Source organism: Chrysemys picta, chromosome 4 (assembly GCF_011386835.1).
Source record: "Chrysemys picta bellii isolate R12L10 chromosome 4, ASM1138683v2, whole genome shotgun sequence".
NCBI lineage: Eukaryota > Metazoa > Chordata > Testudines > Emydidae > Chrysemys > Chrysemys picta.
The window spans coordinates 25,781,998-25,804,068 of NC_088794.1; positions in this window are offsets into that span (position 1 = coordinate 25,781,998).

A 22,071-nucleotide genomic window follows, 5' to 3' on the forward strand; every position below is an offset into this window, starting at 1 on the left:
ACCTCCAAACACAGCATCACTCAACCATTTTCCCCCCACCCTCAGGCAGGATGTGCGGCTGATTGAATGCACTCCTGGAGGCTGGGATTTTTCTGATCTTGGACACCAAACTGTGAGTGTGGGTGCAGCAAGGGACAAAGAGACTGGTGTGCTAAGCTGATGTCCACTGGGCCTTCCCATTGCAAGGTGGGAAACAGGCAGAGGACCAAGAGTCTGTGGGGCAAGTGTTTTATTTTACTTTTGAGTTACCATTTTGGTGGTTCCCCCAATCCCTCTCCACAGAAGCTTTCTCTTGTACACAGACTCAAGGCTTGCACGTGGGGAAGTATTGCCTCAAGAAGAAGGGTAGTGAATAGGTTTCCCACATTTCTGGGTGCTGGCTCAAGCTGTTTCTGTTCTGTAACGTTAAGAGGAAACCTGGCCCTTGTGGCTACTGGTGTCACCATGGCACTGAGAGTGTAAACTCCTCCATTCTTCTCCGGTTTGGCAGTAAATACCCTAAGTCATAGAGTGGGGAAATTGTGATATAAACAGTTTCATACCTGCAGGAATTGGGGATGTCTAACCCCACCTCCTAGTGAGCGAAACGGGGAGCAATTAAATGCAGGTAAAAGCCTGGCTCAGCATTCCTTCTTTCTACCCTCTCCATGTTAGCCTGGCCTAACGTCAGGTCCCTCATGACGGCACTGAGAGCGTTAAAGCTCTCCAAAGGCAAAGCCTGTGAGCAGTGGAGGAAACAGGGTTGTCTGAACTGTGTGTTCCCAAAATAATTCCAAGGTTCGCTTCATATTACCACCACTTCAGCCCTGCTGGAGACCTATGAGAAACAACTGTTCTGGAATTTCATTACTTTGTAACATGGTATGGATAGGTGGGGGGAGGTGGTGCCTAAACTAGAATTAGATTTGCCCCCTGGCTGGTCATTCATTGCTCTGTGCCTCAGTTTTCCCATGCAATAAGACCCTGAAGAGGAAGGATTATTGATGACCTGCAAAGGACCCATCATTCTCTGGGTTCTCTTCCTCCCCAGGTCACCCCTGAAGTCATACCACAGAGGAGAGGGGTACGTGGCACAGGACAATGTGACTCACCACAGCCCTTGCACAGCCTCCTCCATTCGAATTGGTCAAAACTCTCCTGGAAAATGGGGTTTTGTTAATTTTTGTGGGGGAAATTGTCACTTTTGACAACTTCCAAACAAGCTTGTGGTGAAGTGGAATTTTTTTTTTGCTTTTCAAAAACCTAAAGCAAAACATTCAGATTATTTTGGAGGAGGGTGTGACATTCTGTACTTCAGGGGAACACCCTGCACCCCCATGTACATCCTTATAACATGATTGTGTGATATCCAATGCAAAGTTTGTCATGTCAGGTGTCTTCAGAAGGCGCATGATGCACTGAGCATTGTTGTTATAGTACTTATAGGTTGTAATTTCATGTGTATACAGTTATGAGGCTGAAAATGTGTCCTCATGGCTTAAAACAAGCCCAGGCAAAAACCTCTCCAAGAGCAGAGGCCTAGGCAAAACTCTCCAGGAGCAGAGAGGCAGATCACACCTCATCAGGATATGTATGGGACAAACCCAGCCCAGCTTCACAGGAACAAAGGATGCTGGCCTAGGCAACAACAAAAGGATCTGTTGGACTCTCGAGTGAGTCACCCCGCTTCCCTTGGTCAGTATTGGACTACAATGAGACGCTCACCCCTGATAAAACATCATAGACTCTTGCCGGCGCTCCCTCCATCTCCAGTCAATCCTTGGCTGTGCTGGGATCTCGACTATAAGACCTGGTATTTAGCAGTTCTGCCCACCTCCCCTGGCTTGCCTCACCCTGCTGCTTTCCCATAGCAGATGGGAGACATTGAGCAATGCCCAGCAGTATGGGCACATCTATGCCCCAGAGACCAGCACAGACAGAGATGGCTGGGGCTGTCAGACCACTACTCCCTCCCCATGGCCTCTGGGTGCTGCAAGGAGCCAACTGGCACCACAGATTGGGGAAAATTCCATCTGTCATAATTCCCACTCCCTCCCCCTGCTGAATTGGTGTGACTGGCCTGGGGTCACGTCTTGCTGAATGGCTGTTGGACTGCAAGGCTGGCTAACAACTCCACCCTGACACACCGACGCCATGGTCCGCACCAGTGAAATGGAGAGGGAATTTGAGCTTGTTGATTTTATTCATTCCTGGTTCTCCAGGTCATTGAGTGTAGGTGGTCCTGGCTATAGGTTGGGATTGAGGGGCATCAGCAAAGCTGTGGGTGGATGGGTGGGAGAGAGGGGGATCTGTGGGTTAGGATTGACTGGCATTGGCACAGCTCTCTGAGGGGAGTGTAGGGCTAGGATAGCAGAGGGCTGCAGGTTCAGATTGAGGGGCCGAGCTGTGGGAAAAGGCCAGAGCTGAGGGGACAGGGGACTGTGGGTTGGGATTGTCAAGGTTCCTTCCCCACTCTGAACTTTAGGGTAAAGATGTGGGGACCTGCATGAAAACCTCTAAGCTTCTTTACCAGCTTAGATCTGCTTTTGCTGCCACCACTCCCAATGTGATAACTCCCTTCCCTGGGTAGCCTTGAGAGACTCCTTCACCAATTCCCCGGTGAACACTGATCCAAAACCCCTTGGATCTTAAAACAAGGAGGAATTAATCATTTCCCCCACTTCCTTTCCCCCCCACCAATTCCTGGTGAGTCCAGATCAGTCCCCTTGGATCTTAAAACAAGGAAAAACCAATCAGGTTCTTAAAAAGAAGGCTTTTAATTAAAGAAAGAAAGGTAAAAATCATCTCTGTAAAATCAGGATGGAAAATAACTTTACAGGGTAATGAAATTTAAAGAGCCCAGAGGAACCCCCTCTAGCCTTAGGTTCAAAGTTACAGCAAACAGAGATAAACACTCTAGCAAAAGGAACATTTACAAGTTGAGAAAACAAAGATAAAACTAACACGCCTTGCCTGGCTGTTACTTACAAGTTTGAAATATGAGAGAGACTTGTTCAGAAAGATTTGGAGAGCATGGATTGATGTCTGGTCCCTCTTAGTCCCAAGAGCGAACAACAACCAAAATAAAGAGCACAAACAAAAGCCTTTCCCCCTCCCCAAAAGATTTGAAAGTATCTTGTCCCCTTATTGGTCCTTCGGGTCAGGTGTCAGCCAGGTTACCTGAGCTTCTTAACCCTTTACAGGTAAAAGGATTTTGGTGTCTCTGGCCAGGAGGGATTATAGTATTGTAGACAGGAGGGCTGTTACCCTTCCCTTTATAGTTATGACATGCCCCCCAAATCACAGATAGTGTTGGATAGCCTTTTCCACACTGGCTATGATTTCTTCCTGGAACTCTAGGAGAAAACAGAGTTAATAAGACACATGCATCTTTAGACATACTACTGATTATATAAAAACTAACAATATGTCCCACATTCCAAGAACAATTTTTAACCAGTTGATTCTGGGAAACTTTCACGGGAGAGTGCATTAGCCACTCTGTTAGAAGCTCCTGAAATGTGTTGTATTTCAAAATCGAAATCTTGGAGAGCTAAACTCCACTGAAGAAGCTTTTTATTATTCCCCTTGGTGGTATGAAGCCACTGTAGCGCAGCATGGTCGGTTTGTAGTTGTAAACATCATCCCCAAACGTATGGGTGTAGCTTTTCCAACGTGTACACAATGGCGTAGCATTCCCTTTCGCTGATTGACCAGTGGCTTTCCCTCTCAGACAGTTTCTTGCTGAGAAACACTACAGGATGGAATTCTTGATCCGGTCCTTCCTGCATTAAAACTGCTCCCACACTATGCTTGGACGCATCTGTGGTTACTAGGAACGGTTTGTCAAAGTCTGGGGCCCTTAGCAAAGAGTCAGACATGAGTGTCGCCTTAAGCTGGTTAAAGGCCTTCTGACACTCATCAGTCCACTGAACTGCATTTGGCTGTTTCTTTTTGGTTAGGTCTGTCAGTGGGGCGGCAATTTGGCTGTAGTGTGGTACAAATAGCCTATAATATCCGGCCAAGCCTAAGAAGGAATGAACCTGTTTCTTTGACTTTGGGACAGGCCACTTTTGGATAGCATCCACTTTGGCCTGTAGGGGGTTGATAGTTCCTTGACCCACCTGGTGTCCAAGGTAAGTCACTTTGTTTAGGCTTATTTGACACTTTTTAGCCTTAACAGTTAGTCCTGCCTGCCTGATGCGCTCGAAGACTTTTTCCAGGTGCTCCAGGTGTTCTGCCCATGAATCAGAAAAAATGCCCACATCATTGAGGTAGGCAACTGCAGATTCTCCCAATGCTGCTAGGAGACCATCTACAAGTCTATGGAAGGTGGCGGATGCATTTCGCAGCCCAAAAGGGAGCACATTAAATTCTATACACCCCTGCCTGGGTGACGAAGGCTGACCTTTCCTTGGCGGGTTCATCTAGTGGTACTTGCCAGTACCCCTTGGTTAAGTCTAAAGTAGAGATGAATTGGGCATGTCCCAATTTCTCCAATAGCTTATCTGTGCGTGGCATTGGATAGTTGTCGGGACGAGTTACAGCATTTAGCTTATGGTAGTCCATGCAAAAGCGTATTTCCCCATCTAGTTTGGGAACTAGAACCACTGGAGATGCCCATGCACTCTTAGAGGGGCGGATTATACCCATCTGTAGCATGTCCTGGATCTCCCGTTTTATAGCAGTCTGGGCAAGAGGTGTCTCCCGGTAGGGTGGGGTTCTAATTGGGTGAGCATTACTTGTGTCAATGGAGTGGTATGCCCGTTCGGTCCATCCTGGGGTGGCTGAGAACATTGGCGCAAAGCTAGTGCACAGCTCCTTGATCTGCTGCCGCTGCAGACGTCCAAGAGTCGCAGAGAGGTTCACCTCTTCCACGCCACCGTCACTTTTTCCTAAGTAGTAGACACCTTCAGGCCACTCAGCGTCATCTGTTCCCTGGGCTGTAAACTGGGAAACCTTTAATTCTCTGGAATAAAAGGGCTTAAGAGAATTAACATGATATACCTTAGGCTTTATGTTGGAGGTGGGGGATGCTATGAGATAGTTAACAGCTCCTAGGCGCTCCTGGACCGTGAATGGTCCTTCCCACGATGCTTCCATTTTATGGGCCTGGAGCGCCTTTAAGACCATGACTTGGTCTCCTACTTTGAAGGACTGTTCTCGGGAATGTTTATCATACCAAGCCTTTTGCTCTTCCTGAGCATTCTTTAGGTTTTCTTTAGCAAGGGCTAAAGAGTGTCGAAGGGTGCTTTGTAGGTTGCTTACAAAGTCTAGAATGTTAATTCCTGGAGAAGGCATAAACCCCTCCCATTGCTGCTTTACCAACTGTAATGGCCCCTTAACATCGCGGCCATACACAAGTTCAAATGGTGAAAACCCTAAACTGGGATGTGGTACAGCCCTGTATGCAAAAAGCAACTGCTGTAACACTAGGTCCCCATCATTGGAGTGTTCATTTATGAATTTACGTATCATGGCCCCCAAAGTTCCATTAAACCTCTCCACCAGGCCATTGGTTTGATAGTGGTAAGGAGTAGCAACCAAGTGATTCACCCCATGAGCTTCCCACAGGCTTTTTGTGGTCCCTGCCAGGAAATCAGTTCCTGAATCTGTAAGGATGTCGGAGGGCCAACCTACCCTGACAAAAATGTCTGCTAATGACTGGCACACACTTTTAGCCCTGGTGTTGCTTAAGGGTACTGCTTCCGTCCATCGGGTAGCAAAATCCATGAAAGTCAGTATGTACTGCTTTCCTCTGGGGGTCTTCTTTGGGAAAGGACCCAGAATATCCACAGCTACTCGCTGAAATGGGACCTCAATTATGGGGAGTGGCTGGAGAGGGGCTTTGACCTGGTCTTGGGGTTTTCCCACTCGTTGGCACACCTCACAAGACCGGACATATTTAGCAACGTCCTTGCCCATTCCCTCCCAGTGGAAGGACTTCCCCAACCGGTCTTTGGTTCTGTTCACCCCAGAATGGCCACTGGGATGATCATGGGCTAAGCTCAAGAGCTTTACCCGGTACTTAGGTCCCTCTGGAAGCGAGGCAGGTGATGGGGTTGTTTCCGTTGACTGTGAACCGCTCTCCGCTGGTGCACTATGTGGTATTTCAGGCTCTGGCTGAGCCTCTTGGGTAGGGTTATCTGCTGCTTCTGCCAGTTCAGGCTCGCTGGTGCCCTCTGGCGTTGGAGTTGTAGATGGGTTTGCAAGCGCTGGACTCAGTGCTGGCAATGGTTCTGGTGCTGGTTGCGTTCCAGTTCTGGGACTGGCTTTGGCTGGGTCTCTGGGATTGGATCCACTACGGCTGTTGCAGTCGTTGGCAGGGGATCCGGTTCCACCACCTCTGTCTGGGTCTCTGGTAACACAGATGGGGCCCTGGTGGACGGCTCTGGAACAGGGATGGGTGTGAAAGCTTGCTTAGCCTGGCTGCGGGTGACCATTCCCACCCTCTTGGCTAGCTTCACATGGTTGGCCAAGTCTTCCCCCAATAGCATGGGGATGGGATAATTGTCATAAACTGCAAAAGTCCACATTCCTGACCAGCCCTTGTACAGGACAGGCAACTTGGCTGTAGGCAAGGTTAAAGAGTGTGACATGAAGGGTTGAATTGTCACCGGAGCCTCTGGGTTGATGAGTTTGGGGTCTACTAGGAATTGGTGGATAGTCGACACTTGTACCCCAGTGTCCCTCCACGCGATAAGCTTCTTTCCGCCCACTCTCAAGGTTTCTCTTTGCTCCGAGGGTATTTGAGAGGCATCTGGGCCTGGGGATCTTTGGTGTGATTGTGGTGTAATGAACTGTAATCGGTTGGGGTTCTTGGGGCAGTGGGCCTTTATATGTCCCAATTCATTACATTTAAAACATTGCCCTGCTAAGGTATCACCGGGTCGAGGTTGGTTGGTGGAGACTGGGGTGGTGGGGTGAGAAGGCATCTGGGGTTTTCCTTGGGATGTCTGTGGGGCCTTGGGTTGCCCCTGGTGATAGGGTTTTGTTTCGGGTTGCCCCTTCTGATATTCGCCCCAACTGGTACTAGTTTTTTTCTTTTCTGCCACCTCCACCCATTTGGCTCCAAACTCCCCTGCCTCGGTTACAGTTTTGGGCTTCCCATCTAGGATGTACCTTTCTATTTCCTCAGGAACACCCTCTAAGAATTGCTCCATTTTCACTAGGAAAGACAGATCTTCCAGAGATTTAACACTTGCTCCTGATACCCAGGTATCACAATTTTTTTCAATGTGGTAGGCATGTCGGGTAAATGACACGTCTGGTTTCCACCTTAGGGCTCTGAACCGCCGACGGGCATGCTCGGGTGTTAGCCCCATTTTGATTCTGGCCTTGTTTTTAAAAATTTCATAACTGGTCATGTGTTCCTTAGGCATTTCAGCCGCCACCTCTGCTAAAGGTCCACTGAGCTGCGGCCTCAGCTCTACCATGTACTGGTCTGTAGAGATGCTGTACAGAAGGCCGGCCCTTTCAAAATTTTCTAAGAAGGCCTCAGTATCATTGCCTGCCTTGTAGGTGGGGAATTTTCTGGGATGGGAAGCAGTACCTGGAGAAGGGTTGCTAGGGTTGGCTGGTATTTCCTGCCTAGCCCTTACCAACTCCAGTTCATGCTTCCTTTCTCTTTCCCTCTTCTCCCTCTCTTTTTCTCTCTCTTCCATAGTTCTCTCAGCAGCTTCCTTCTTGAGTTTTTTTAATTCAAGCAGTCTCTGATGTTTCTTTTCATTTTCTTCTGCTTCTAGTCTGGCCAGCTCTAGTTTAGTTGCAGCCTCACTGGTAGTCATTTTCCGGCTTTCTTGTGCTGGGCCACACCCCTCTGCAGTTCACTGAAACTGGGATGCACTCAGCTCAGGGCTGCTTAGTTAACAGAGACTTTCTAACTAGCTATCCCCGAGAGGTAGAAAGAAAAAAAAAAAAAAACAATTCAGCTTGTAAATTCCTTTTGCCAGCTGCTTGTTCACTGCTTGAACCCTTCTCTCAACAAAGATCCTTTTTAAAAAAACGTAACACCTCTGCCTTCAGGCAAGGAGAGATAAGATATGTATCTACCTTCAGCTCTGCTTTCTAAGCAGCTAGAAAGGAGAAAAAAAAATCTTACTGGCTTTTGGTTTAAAATGATCCCACCGCTCTGCCACCATGTCAAGGTTCCTTCCCCACTCTGAACTTTAGGGTACAGATGTAGGGACCTGCATGAAAACCTCTAAGCTTCTTTACCAGCTTAGATCTGCTTTTGCTGCCACCACTCCCAATGTGATAACTCCCTTCCCTGGGTAACCTTGAGAGACTCCTCCACCAATTCCCTGATGAACACTGATCCAAAACCCCTTGGATCTTAAAACAAGGAGGAATTAATCATTTCCCCCCTGTTTCCCCCCACCACCACCACCAATTCCTGGTGAGTCCAGATCAATCCCCTTGGATCTTAAAACAAGGAAAAATCAATCAGGTTCTTAAAAAGAAGGCTTTTAATTAAAGAAAGAAAGGTAAAAATCATCTCTGTAAAATCAGGATGGAAAATAACTTTACAGGGTAATCAAACTTAAAGAGCCCAGAGGAACCCCCTCTAGCCTTAGGTTCAAAGTTACAGCAAACAGAGATAAACACTCTAGCAAAAGGAACATTTACAAGTTGAGAAAACAAAGATAAAACTAACACGCCTTGCCTGGCTGTTACTTACAAGTTTGAAATATGAGAGAGACTTGTTCAGAAAGATTTGGAGAACCTGGATTGATGTCTGGTCCCTCTTAGTCCCAAGAGCGAACAACAACCAAAACAAAGAGCACAAACCAAAGCCTCCCCCCCCCCAAGATTTGAAAGTATCTTGTCCCCTTATTAGTCTTTTGGGTCAGGTGTCAGCCAGGTTACCTGAGCTTCTTAACCCTTTACAGGTAAAAGGATAATGGTGTCTCTGGCCAGGAGGGATTATAGTATTGTAGACAGGAGGGCTGTTACCCTTCCCTTTATAGTTATGGCAGGGATTGAGGCTCATCACTAGAGCTGTGTGTGGCAGGGGTCCAGGGTCAGGTTTGACAGGCATCGGCAGAGCTGGGTGGGGGCTCAGGATGTCAATAGAGTGGGTGGTTCTGTGGTCCAGGACTTCATTGAATTCAGCTAAAGCTGGGGCTGCCCAGCACCTCTGAATAGCAGGGCCCAGGCATCTCAAATTAGGCACCCAAAACTAGTGGGTGCTTGAAAAATTAGCCCTTGAATGTTCTGTGTCTCACTTTCCCATCAGTAAAATGGAGGTGATCATCCCTTCCTCACTCACCAAGTGTGGTGGGGAGAGTCACAATATCTCTGGGGTCTGCTCAATCAGTTACCTCCGGTGCTGAAGGTTCCATCACAGTCCCCCTTGCTGAGGCGATGGGGGGTCGGGGGAGAGGGACATGGGATCACATGTCCCCACAGATTTCTGCCTTCCATTTTGGAGCCAGTGGCTTGAAAGCTGATGAGAGCTGCCTAGCCCACTCAGCCCCTGGCTCTGTGCTGTGGGAGTCAGAGTGGTGGCTGGCCCCTTGGTGCTGGCCATTGCCCACGGAGCCTGGCTGCCATGAGAGGTTCCTCAAGGTGCTCGCTCACTGCTGTCCTGGTGCTCCTGGCTCTGCTATGGTTCCTCAGCCCAAAGTTGATGCATGGGGCAGTCTCTTCCCCCCGCACTATCCAGAATCACACCTCATCTCTGCCCCCTTTGCTGGGGAACCAATCCTTACTTCCAGGTGGCTGCCCTGGCTGGTAGGCTGGTGCTCCATCCCTTCAGGCCAAGAGACAGCTAGCTCCTGCCTCTTTGCCAGTAGTCAGCCCTGAACTGAGCCAGGCTCCTTTCTTTTTTCCCCCGTCCAGACCTGGCATTGGCTACAGGTACAGCAGGCGGGGCTATCTGGGTCCAAAGGCTTTCTTTAACTCCTGCTGTCCTGGCTGGCAGTTTTTCTGCTTCATTGCACCAGGTAACTTCAGGAATACGAACTAATTCCAGCTTTTGGATATTTTAGGATAGGAACATCTGTAAAAGTACAACCACAAATTTGCCTTGGCAATGAATTGACATATATGATAATAAGTTGAGATCATTAATATACTCACCTATAGGATGAGGACACCCCAACGTTGTTAGGGTGAGGAAATCAGTTATGGACAAAGGAGGCCAGGTGTTTATATGACTATTCATGGCAGTCACCAGGCCCCATAATAGGCCAAACCACCATGTAAGCTTTGAGATCTTGCCCATTGAACTTGTTTGATGTGCCAGAGACAGGGTTGTAGAACCCTTGTGGAACACCACCTGTTTCCCACTACTAGGTCTCCATGAGAAAGGAGTGAGTATATGTAAGGGACGGTGCCGGACATTGTCTTAATTTCAGATTATAGCTACCTTCTCTTTTGGGTTGGAATGTTTGTGTTTTTACTAATTATGCTAATGATAGAATGTAAAGCTTTGCCTGCAGTATAAACACTTTTCATGCTGGTGTGCACAGCCAGACACTGAACTTCATTCTGTTGTGCCTGATTCTGTGACAATGATTTTTTAAACCTCAGTATTTTCATCAGTGACTAATTGGGAATTCTTAAAATTCAATATAGAATCCAGTAACCACTCAACAAATCAGGCTACAGAGGGGCACCTGAACAGGGATCCTGAAGAGTGTTCAGGGGTGTCCCCCTTTACTTGTGGCTTAGATCCCAGGGCATGTTAGACTCACCTTTAGGTAAACTGGAGTTAGAATTGTTCTCTGCCAACCACTTTTCCCCAGGCACTGAATCTTCCTCAGTCATGATACTTCCTTTCTCTGTTCTGCTTTTCCCTTTTGCTTCTGGTGTAGTTTGTGACAGTGGTATTCCTTTTGCTCTCTTGCTTGGCCAATTTCACAGTGAGCGGAATAACAGTGTTCCTGTTAACTAGTCAATTTGTTGTTTTGAATCTTGCAAAAAGCTGGAGGGGGGGAGGAGATGTCACGTTGTTTGAAGTTTATACACATGTTAAGGGGGCTTTGTAAGTTGTGTTGTGAAACTAAGTTCAAGGTACCTAAAGTTGAAAAAGCAGCAGGATCAGGGTGCAGTGATCCACGCTTTGAGGTGGTGGGGGAGCTGATTTTATTTTAGTCACCAATAGGGTAATTTAAGGCTAGGTCTACACTACCCGCCTGAATCGGCGGGTAGAAATCGACCTCTCGGAGATCGATTTATCGCGTCCCGTCGGGACGCGACAATCGATCCCCGAATAGGGGGTTAACAAGCAGTGTGCTGGAGTCAGGATATCTGTGCGAGCTAAGAAAAACAGGAGCACCCTGATGCCAGGGACAATGGACAAGATAAACCTGGAATGTAAAAATCAGGTTATACCTGAACAGTACATGGACAGCGCCTGTGGCACAGGGTTTGGTTCATGCAAAGTAAACAAGCTGATGCCAAAATGTGTGATGCAATGGATAGTAAATGTAATTTGTGAATGTATATAAAGGAGGAGGTTTGCTGGGTAACTTTGGATTCATGGTACACCCTACACCCACCCCCTATGGTTGAATCTAATCAACTCAGCATAGCTTTGCTGTATGCCAACTAAAGGAACCTGCAGTCAAACAGGTTTTTTGGATCCCAGAGAACTGGATGAAGTGTTCTCCCAGAACTGAACAAGGTGTTCTGGATAAGCTGAGTAGAAAAGGTCTTGAAGAGAATCCACCACGGACGCCCTAACGAGTCAGCCAGGTGCTTGATAGATCATCCTGCCTGACTGGCTGAGGAAACCATCAGGGAGGTTCTTAAGCCCAGCAGCAGCAGCAGCTCCCTGGCTGCTCAATGTACACACCCATGGATTCTCTGCCTCCCTGTGCTCATCTCTCTCCAAGCACTGTTCCTGCCTTGCTTCTCCACTGCTCCAACTCAGATCCTGCCCTGCATCCAAGTCTTGTTCCAGCCTCAGGGCTGTCCCTAGCTATTCTGGGGCCCTATGCAGACCCCCCCCCCCCAGGGGCTGGCCCCAGGTCTCTGTGGGGGGCATGGGGAACTAACCCCAGCACTCACTGATGGCATGGCTGGGGCCAGGTCCCTGCACTTCCTGCCACCAGTGAGTGCAGGCCCAGCCCTGCTGCACTCCTCAGGGGAGTGGGGGCGGGGCAGGGCTGGGGTGGAACAGGGGTGGGGAGAGGCAGGGAAGGGGCAGGGGTTTTGGGGAAGGGGTGGAGTAGGGTAGGGCTGGGGTGGAGTAGGGGCGGGAGCCATGGGGAAGAGCCGGAGCAGGGCCTGGAGCAGCAGGCAGCTAAGTTTCCTGGTGCCCTACGCAGCTGCGTACTTTGCGTATGGGTAAGGATGGCCCTGCCCGGCCTTGCTCCTGCCTCACAACCAGCCCTGCTCCTGCCTTCTCTGACTCCTGGTAATCCGGTTCTGACCTTTGGCTCTGATTCCTGACTCCGACTGTCTCGACCTTGGGCTCTGGCATTCAGGCTCCCACCACGAGGCCTGACTCCTGCTCCAACCACTAGCCCTGACTGCCTATGACCCAGTCCACTGACAGTTTGAGCAGCCCAAAAATAAAACAGAGGGGACGAGGCTGACAAGTCCAGATCGGTGGCTAGTATGGATCCCTCCCTGGCCAATGTTTTCCTGCAGGACATACAGGTTGCCTTACAGACCCTACAGGCCCTGGTCAGTGCCCAGCAGGCTCATAATGCAGCACTGCACAAGCAGGCAGCAGCACCCTCCCTCATCCCCTGCTCCATGTGAGCCAAAGACCGCCCTGCCTGATAAGTTTAACAGCGATTGGGACACACTTCTGGGGTTTCTCAGTCAATGCCAGCTCCTATTTCTACTGTGCCCGTAGTTGCCCTCTGACCAATGCAGGGTGAGGCTGATTATCAGCCTGCTGTCTCGGATGGCTCTGGTCTGGGCATCCCCACTCCTAGAGAAAACAAGCCCATGCCTGCACCAGTTCAAAGACTTCATTCGAGCCATGGCCGTGATCCTCAATGACCCTAGTTGTCAGCGTACAACCACGGCTGAGGCAGGGACACCAGCTGGCTGCTAAGTATGCCATGGAGTTCCATCGCTTGGTAGCAGATACCGAATGGCATGAGGCCATGCGGCATTATCATTTCTGTTTCGGCCTTAATGACAACATTGAAGACGGGCTGGCACATGTGGACTACCCACCCATTTTGGATACCTTGACTGACCTCAGCATAAAGATTGACAACCACCTGATGGGCCCCCTCAGGGAGTCCACTCGCTCTGGCCCCCTGGGGCCTCGACTTCCGAGGGAATAATGCAACCCTGTTCTCCAGACCGGAGCAACTCTCAGCCAGCGTAAAACAGGAGGGTTTATTGAGCATCTGAACACAGCATAGGAAACGCTCAGGGTCCTCAGGCCTGGCCTCCCTCAGCACAGTACATCTAAGTCTCCCCTGCATCTAGGTGGGTTCTGCCTGCCCCCTCTCTCCAGTCCAGAGACTCCGTGCTTTCCAGCTGGGCATCTGATATCCCCTGCCCCCAAGCCCTGCCTCTGTCCTTTGTCTTCTGTCCAGGTAAACAGAGTCGCCTGGGTCTCCTCTCCTCTTCTCTCATCCATCCTTTGTTCCCCACTGGCTGGAACCGGCTGGTCAGGTCACCGGGGTCCTCTTTCCACAGCCCATTGTCCTCCACTGGCCAGAACTGGCTGTGACGTCTGAGCTAGGCCTCCTGGTCACCAGGTCACCAGTCGCTGGGGTATCCATTCTCCTGGCTGTTGGCCAGGGTTCCAATTTCCATCACTGATCCTCTATAACAACAAACTCCCTCTCCCATCATCTCTTTAAATCAGTAACACTCAGGGAAACTGCGTCCCACCCCCTCTGCATGCAAACCATTGACAAAAACAAGGAAATCCCCCACTTCATCACATCTCTCCCCCATTTGAGTCTGAACTGAGCGGGGTCACTTAGCCAGTGACCTGGGGATGTTCAGGGCCTCCGCTCCGTGATAAAGCATTGGCTATAACATTGGCATTCCCCCTCACATGGACCACCTGCATGGCATAACCCTGGAGGAGCAGGCCCCATCTCAGGAGCTTGGCATTAGCCCCTTTCATTTGGTGTAGCCACATTAGGGGCGAATGGTCGGTGTACCCGGTGAAATAGATATGGCTGCAGCTTTTTAAGGGCCCACACCATGGCCAGGCATTCCTTCTCTATGGCCGCATAGTGCCGCTCCCGAGGCAGCAGCTTTTTGCTCAGGTACACAATGTGGTGTCTCTTCCCCCCTTAGTATCAGTTTGCATCAGTGAACACAAGGAAGGGTTTGTTAAAATCCAGGTTTACCAGCACCGGGCTTTGGACGAGTGCCCCCTTCAGCGCACAGAGAGCCCTCTGGCACTACTTGGTCCAGACCACCTTGTCCAGCTTTCCCTTCCTACAAAGCTGTGTAGGGGAGCTGCCAGGGAGCTAAAGTATGGTGGGGTACTACCACACTTTAGCTCCCTGGCTCCAGCTTCAGGTGGCCGTTCCCCCCTTTGTGGCCCAGGTATGACACCTCTGCCATCCCCACCTTGCACTTTCCAGCTTTTATAGTCAGTCCTGCATCCTGGAGGCGACCCAGCACCTGCTTCAACTGGACACATGTTCCTCCCAGTCTAGATAAAGACACAAATATCATCAATATACGCTACAGCAAAGTCCTCCATCCCCCTCAGTAAGTGCTGGAAGGTGGCAGGTGCCCCCTTGAGGCCAAAAGGCAGGACCAGGAACTTGAAGAGCCCTATTGGGGTGATGAAGGCAGACGTCGCCCTGGCCTCTGTGTCCAAAGGCACCTGCCAGTAGCCTTTGGTGAGATCCATAGTAGTAAGGCACCGGGCGTCCCGCAACTTGTCTAGGATCTCATCAGTCCTAGGCATGGGGTAGGCATTGGACATGGTGATAGCATTGAGCTTCCAATAGTCCACAGAGAACTGGATCAACCCATCCTTCTTGGGGACTGGCACCACAGGAGAGGCCCAGGGGCTGGAGGATGGCTGAATGACCCCTAAAGCCAGCATGTCTCCGACCTCTCTCTCCAAGTCTTGGGCTGTTTTCCCAGTGACCCTGAATGGGGAACACCTGATGGGAAGGTTGGCTCTTGTTTCCACCTGGTGAACCACTGGGTTAGTAAGCCCACGCTGGTTGGAGAACAGCTGCCGCTATGAATGCAGCACCCCTCTGATAGACCAGCTAACCCTTGCCCAGCAGGCTGAGAGGGGAATTGATTCCAGTGAAGGGTCAGCCCCAGCTTCAGGGAGGAGACCCACCACGGGATCCTCTCCCTTCTCCTCCCACTGCCCACAGACAGACAGCACCAACTTCTCCATGTTCCGGTATAGCTTCATCATGTTGACATGGTACACCCAGTGGCTGTGTGCCAGGTTTGACAGTTCCACTACATAGTTCACCTCATTTACCTGTCTGATTACCTTGAAGGGGCTGTCCCAGGCTGCTTGCAGCTTGTTCTTCCTCATGGGGATGAGAAGCATCACCTGGTCCCTGGTAGCATAGGAGCGGGAGTGTGCTGAGCGGCCATACCAGACCTTCTGCTTCCTTTGTGCCCTGGCTAGGTTTCCCCTGGCCAAGCCCATGAGTTCAGCGAGCTTTTCCCAGAAGGTCAGGACATACTCCACCACTGATTCTCCATTGGGAGAGGCCTTTCCCTCCCACTCGTCCCTCATTAAGTCCAGGGGTCCCTTACTCTCCTCCCATACAGCAACTCGAACGGAGAAAACCCTGTGGCTTCCTGGGGCACTTCCCTGTATGCGAACAGCAGGTGGGGTAAATACTTGTACCAGTCCTGCGGGTGCTGGCCCACAAATGGGGTCAGTTGCCCCTCAGTGCTGGCCACCCACCTGCATGCCAGCCCCTCCCTGGGTCGGTCAGTCTTCTGGTTCTCATCCCTGCTTTCTCTTGTGCCTCTCACCCCACTGTTCCTCTCTCCCCCCCGCACAACCCTCCCCCTCACTCTTCCCCCCACCCCCACTCTCCCCTGCCATCCCACCTAGTTTCAGCGGGATGCCATTGCTCAGGAGCTGCCAGTAGGTGCGCTGGTTGTAATCAGCCTGCAGCCCCCGCATGGAGGTTATGTATGCGCCCCACACACTCAGCGTGTACGTGAACCTACAGTGAGACAGAGTGAGTCCTGCAGGAGGCCTAGTTAACATTGCCTCATAGCCTCCCCAACCCCCACTCCACAGGGACATGCAACCCAGGCCATGGAGCATGCAGGGGGCAGTGTGCTCTGGAAGGAGGAGTCCAGACTCCAGGGTTCACACCGCAGCTGGATCACCCAGTTTCCTCATGCATATGAGGAGCTCTGCAGAGGAAGGATTATTGACATCCTGCAGAGGCCCATCATTATCTGGGTTCTCTCCCTTCCCCCTGCCACTCCAGAAGTCACACCACAGAGGGGAGGGGTACATGGCACAGGGCCATTTGATTCACCACAGCCCCCCGGGATGAGCTACAGAAGCAGTAGCCCTGCTAGCATGGTCACCAAAGTCCTCATCATCCCTCTGTCTTCAGTCACTCCCTGTGCTGTGACCTGGTATTTATCAGCTGGAAGGAGGCGGGGACACCAGGGTGCCCTGCCCTCCTCCCTGGCTTGCCTCACCCTGCTGCTTCCCCATAGCAGATGGGAGACATTAAGCAATGCCCAGCAGTATGGGCAGGTCTGTGCCCCAGAGACCGGCACAGATAGAGATATCTGGGGCTGTCAGACCACTACTCCCTCCCCATGGCCTCTGGGTGCTTCAAGGAGCCAATTGGCACCGGAGACCTAGATGGAATTCTCCGCGTCACAATCCGTACTCCCACTTCCCCAGTTGACTTGGTATCACAGGGCCGTGGGTCACATCTCACTGCGGGCCGTAGGACTGTGTGACCACAGCTGGCTAACACCTCCACACGAACACACTGACACCATGAGCCACTCCACTGAAGTTGTGCACCAGTGTAAGGGAGAGGGAATTTGGGCTTCTTGGCTTTATCCCTTCCTGATTTCCCGGGTCATTGTGTGCAGGTGGTCCTGGCTGTAGGCGGGAGTGAGGGGAATTGGCAGAGCTGGGGGGAAAGCGCTACACAGGGATAGCAGGGGTGTAGAATCAGGATTAATGGGAATCGCTAGAGCTGGGTGGGGGCTCAGTATGGGAATGGGGTGGGCGGTTCTGTGGTCCAGGACTCCAGTGATTTCAACTGAAGCTGGTGCTGTCCAGCACCTCTGAATAGCAGGCCCCAGGAGTCTCACATTAGACACCCAAATCTAGTGGGTGCTTGAAAACTTAGCCCTTGACTGTTCTGTGTCTCAGTTTCCCATTAGTACAATGGGGGTGATCATCCCTTCCTCACTCACCAAATGTTGGGGGTAGAGTTAGTTCGTCCATCTGTGCGTAGCACTAGGAGATCCCTGCCTAGAAGAGGGGGTGTTGCAGTCTTGCCCGTGTATGAGGGTTTCATCTCAACTGCTGGAAGGGATACAGGGAAACAATGGGTGGAAATTTTGCAACAAACCAAAAACCCCACCCTTCTCTTATCACAAAGGGGTGTGAACAGACATAAAGGGTACGTCTACACTACGGGATTAATCCGAATTTATATAATTCGAATTTGGGAAACAGATTGTATAAAATCGAATGTATGCGGCCACACTAAGCACATTAATTCGGCGGTGTGCGTCCATGTACCGGGGCTAGCGTCGATTTCCGGAGCGTTGCACTGTGGGTAGCTATCCCATCGCTATCCCATAGTTCCCTCAGTCTCCTCCATCCATTGGAATTCTGGGTTGAGATCCCAATGCCTGATGGGGCCAAAAACATTGTCGCGGGTGGTTCTGGGTATATCCTCCCCCCTCTCCAGGAAGCAACGGCAGACAACCGTTTTCGCGCCTTTTTCCTGGGTGAACAGTGCAGACGCCATACCATGGCAAGCATGTGGTGGGGCGATAGATGGAACCCACATCCCTATCTTGGCACCGGAGCACCAGGGTACCCAGTACATAAACCTCAAGGGGTACTTTTCAATGGTGCTGCAAGCACTTGTGGATCACAAGGGACGTTTCACCAACATCAACGTGGGCTGGCCGGGAAGGGTTCATGACGCTCGCGTCTTCAAGAACACTACTCTGTTTAAAGGGCTGCAGCAAGGGACTTACTTCCCGGACCAGAAAATAACCGTTGGGAATGTTGAAATGCCAATAGTTATTCTTGGGGACCCAGCCTACCCCTTAATGCCATGGCTAATGAAGCCATACACAGGCAGCCTGGACAGGAGTCAGGAGCTGTTTAACTACAGGCTGAGCAAGTGCAGAATGGTGGTAGACTGTGCATTTGGCCGTTTAAAAGGTCACTGGCGATCGCTACTGACTCGCTCTGACCTCAGCCAAAGAAATCTCCCCATTGTTATTTCTGCTTGCTGTGTGCTCCACAATCTCTGTGAAAGTAAGGGGGAGACCTTTATGGCAGGGTGGGAGGCTGAGGCAAATCGCCTGGCTGCTGATTACGTGCAGCCAGACACCAGGGCAATCAGAAGAGCACACCAGGAAGCGCTGTGCATCAGAGAAGCTTTGAAAACCAGTTTCATGACTGGCCAGGCTACAGTGTGAAATTTCTGTTTGTTTCTCCTTCATGAAAACCCGCCCCCTTTATTGACTCATTCATTCTTTGTAAGGAACCCACCCTCCCCGTTCCCCCAGCTTTCTTTCAAAGGAAATAAAGTCACTATAGTTTAAAAATCATGTATTCTTTATTAAGTGATTATGAACATAGGGAGAGAACCAACAAGGTAATCTGGGTCAGGTTTGGGAGGAGGATAGGAGGGAAGTAAAAGGCCACTGAACAAATTCAATATAATGACAGCCTTTTGGTTGGGCTGTCCACTGGGGTGGAGTGGGAGGGTGCACGGAGCCTCCCTCCCCCGCGTTCTTACACGTCTGGGTGAGGAGGATATGGAACATGGTGAGGGGGGAGGGAGGTTATACAGCTGCTGCAGCAGCACTCTGTCATCCTGCTCCCGTTCCTGAAGCTCCACCAGACACCGGAGCATGTCCATTTGCTCACGCAGCAGCCCCAGCGTTGCAGCCTGCCACCTCTCATCTCGAGCGTCCCTCATCACCTCACGTTCACTGGCATCTTTCCTAAATTTAGATACAGTGTCCTTCTACTCATTCAAATGAGCTCTTTCATTGCGGGTGCATTCCATTATTTCCGTGAACATGTCGTCTCGCGTCCTCTTTCTATGCCGCCTTATCTGAGATAGCCTTCGGGACGGAGGAGGGAGGCTTGAAAAATTTGCAGCTGCTGGAGGGAGGGTTGAAAAAAAGGAGAGAATTTTTTAAAATGATACATTTTACAGAACAATGCTTATGCTCTTTCATGGTGAAAAACACTATTCACATTACATAGCACATGTGATTTCAGTACAAGGTCGCATTTTCCATCTTAATATTGAGTGCCTGTGGCTTTGGTGTTAGAGATCACAGACGCAGGTCCGGGCAACAGAATTCAGCTTGCCTGCGGCCATGGTAAGCCATTGTCTTTTGGCTTCTGCGCCCTCCTTTCCCACATACCAAGCAAAGCCCATTGACTGCTGCAGTTTTCCTGTTAGCCTTCAGCAGCAGAAAACAAACTAACCCCCCCCATTTCCATACTGATTTTACAGAGATGATTTTTACCCTTTTCTTTAATTAAAAGCCTTCTTTTTAAGAACATGATTGATTTTTCCTTGTTTTAAGATTCAAGGGGTTTGGATCTTGATCCACCAGGAGTTGGTGGGAGGAAGGAGGGGAATGGTTAATTTCTCCTTGTTTTAAGATCCAAGGGGTTTGGATCTGTATTCACCAGGGAATTGGTGAAGGTCTCTCAAGGCTATCCAGGGAAGGGAATTAGCACTTTGGGATGGTGGCAGCGGGCCAGAGCTAAGCTGGTAGTTAAGCTTAGAAGTTTTCATGCAGGCCCCCACATTTGTACCCTAAAGTTCAAAGTGGGGATACAGCCTTGATACCTGGGGGAGCAAACAGCTGTGCATATCTCTCTATCAGTGTTATAGAGGGCGAACAATTTATGAGTTTGCCCTGCATAAGCTTTTTGCAAGGTAAAACGGATTTATCTGGGTTTAGACCCCATTGGGAGTTGGGCATCTGAGTGCTAAAGACAAGCACACTACTGTGAGCTGTTTTCAGGTAAACCTGCAGCTTTGGGACAAGTGATTCAGACCCTGGGTCCGTGATTTTATCCCAATTCTCTGGGATGATCACTTTATCCCTCCCCCCACCGCGTGGCAGGTATCAGGGAAGATCCCTGCAGAAACCAAACTAACCCCCCCGCTCTCCCCTCCCACCATGAATTCTCTGGGATGATCGCTGTACCCCTCCCCCCACCACATGGCTGGTATCAGGGAAGATCCCTGCTAGCCAAACACGAAAAGCTCAGGGCCAATTCCCCCCCCCCCCCCCCGCGCGCTTGGCTAACTGCAGGGAAGGATTTCTTTTCAGCCACAGATAAACAGCCCAGTAGGAATGGCCACCTCTGTCCCCTTAATTAAGTTCCCAAATTTCAACCAGGTTACCATGAGCGATATCACTCTCCTGAGGATTACACAGCAAGATAAAGAACAGATGTTGCTTGAATGCCAGCAAACACTGGGACCATACGCTGCCAGGCTTTGTCAGGCAATGATATCAGATTACTTGCTGCAAGCATGGCGTGGTCAAGTGTCCTACCATGGAGGAGGGAATAAGGCTGCACTGCCCAGAAACCTTGTGGCAAGGCTTTTGGAGTACCTCCAGGAGAGCTTCATGGAGATGTCCCTGGAGGATTTCCGCTCCATCCCCAGACACGTTAACAGACTTTTCCAGTAGCTGTACTGGCCGCGAATGCATCCCAAGTCCTCAGGGCAAAGTAATCATTAAAAAACGCTTGTTTTTAAAACAAGTTTTATATTTTAAAAGGTAAACTCACCTGAGGTCCCTTCCATGGGGTCATGGTCTTGGATACTGGCTTGGGAGGGTTGGGAGGGTACTTCAGTCAGGCTGAGAAAAAGATCCTGGCTGTTGGGGAGAACGGAGTGCTGGGTGCTCTCTGCAAGGTCGTCCTCCTCCTCCTCCTCCTCCTCCTCCTCCTCTTCCCCATCCGCAGAATCCTCAGGTGTAGCTGATGAGACTATCCCCGACCCGGAATCCACGGTCACAGGTGGGGTAGTGGTGGTGGCCCCCCCTAGAATTGCATGCAGCTCGGCGTAGAAGCGGCATGTCCGCGGCTCTGACCCGGAGCGACCGTTTGCCTCCTTTGTTTTTTGATAGGCTTGTCTGAGCTCCTTGACTTTCATGCGGCACTGATCTGAGTCCCTATTGTGGCCTCTCTCCATCATGCCCTTGGAGATTTTTTCAAAAGTTTTGGCATTTCGTCTTTTCGAATGAAGTTCTGCTAGCACTGAATCCTCTCCCCATATAGAGATCAGATCCAGTACCTCCTGTACGGTCCATGCTGGTGCTCTTTTTTGATTATCGGCCTGCATGGTTACCTGTGCTGATGAGCTGAGCTATCTGTGGTCACCTGTGCTCCCCACGCTGGGCAAACAGGAAATGAAATTCAAATTTTCCTGAGGCTTTTCCTGTCTACCTGGCCAGTGCATGCGAGTTCAGATTGCTGTCCAGAGCGGTCACAATGATGCACTCTGGGACAGCTCCCGGAGGCCAATACCATCGAATTGCGGCCACACTAACCCTAATTCGAATTGACAAAATTTATTTTGGCGCTACTCCGCTCGTCGGGGTGGAGTACAGAAATCGATTTTAAGAGCCCTTTATTTCGAAATAAATGGCTCCGTTGTGTGGACGGGTGCAGGGTTAATTTGAATTAACGCTGCCAAATCTGAATTAAAGTCATAGTGTAGACCAGGCCAAAGTCTCTTGAGAAAGTGGGTGGGTGGCTTTTAATTTACCTTCACTGGGAAGGGGGCATGTCACCACCCCTGGGAGATGAACCTACAAAACAAGGGCTCTGGGTATTACAGGCCTGCTAGCTAGATCCCTTCTAGCCTGACATAGCCCCTGTCAAATCTGTAGATCGGGGGTGGCCAACCTGTGGCTCCAGAGCCAAATGCAGCTCTTTAGAAG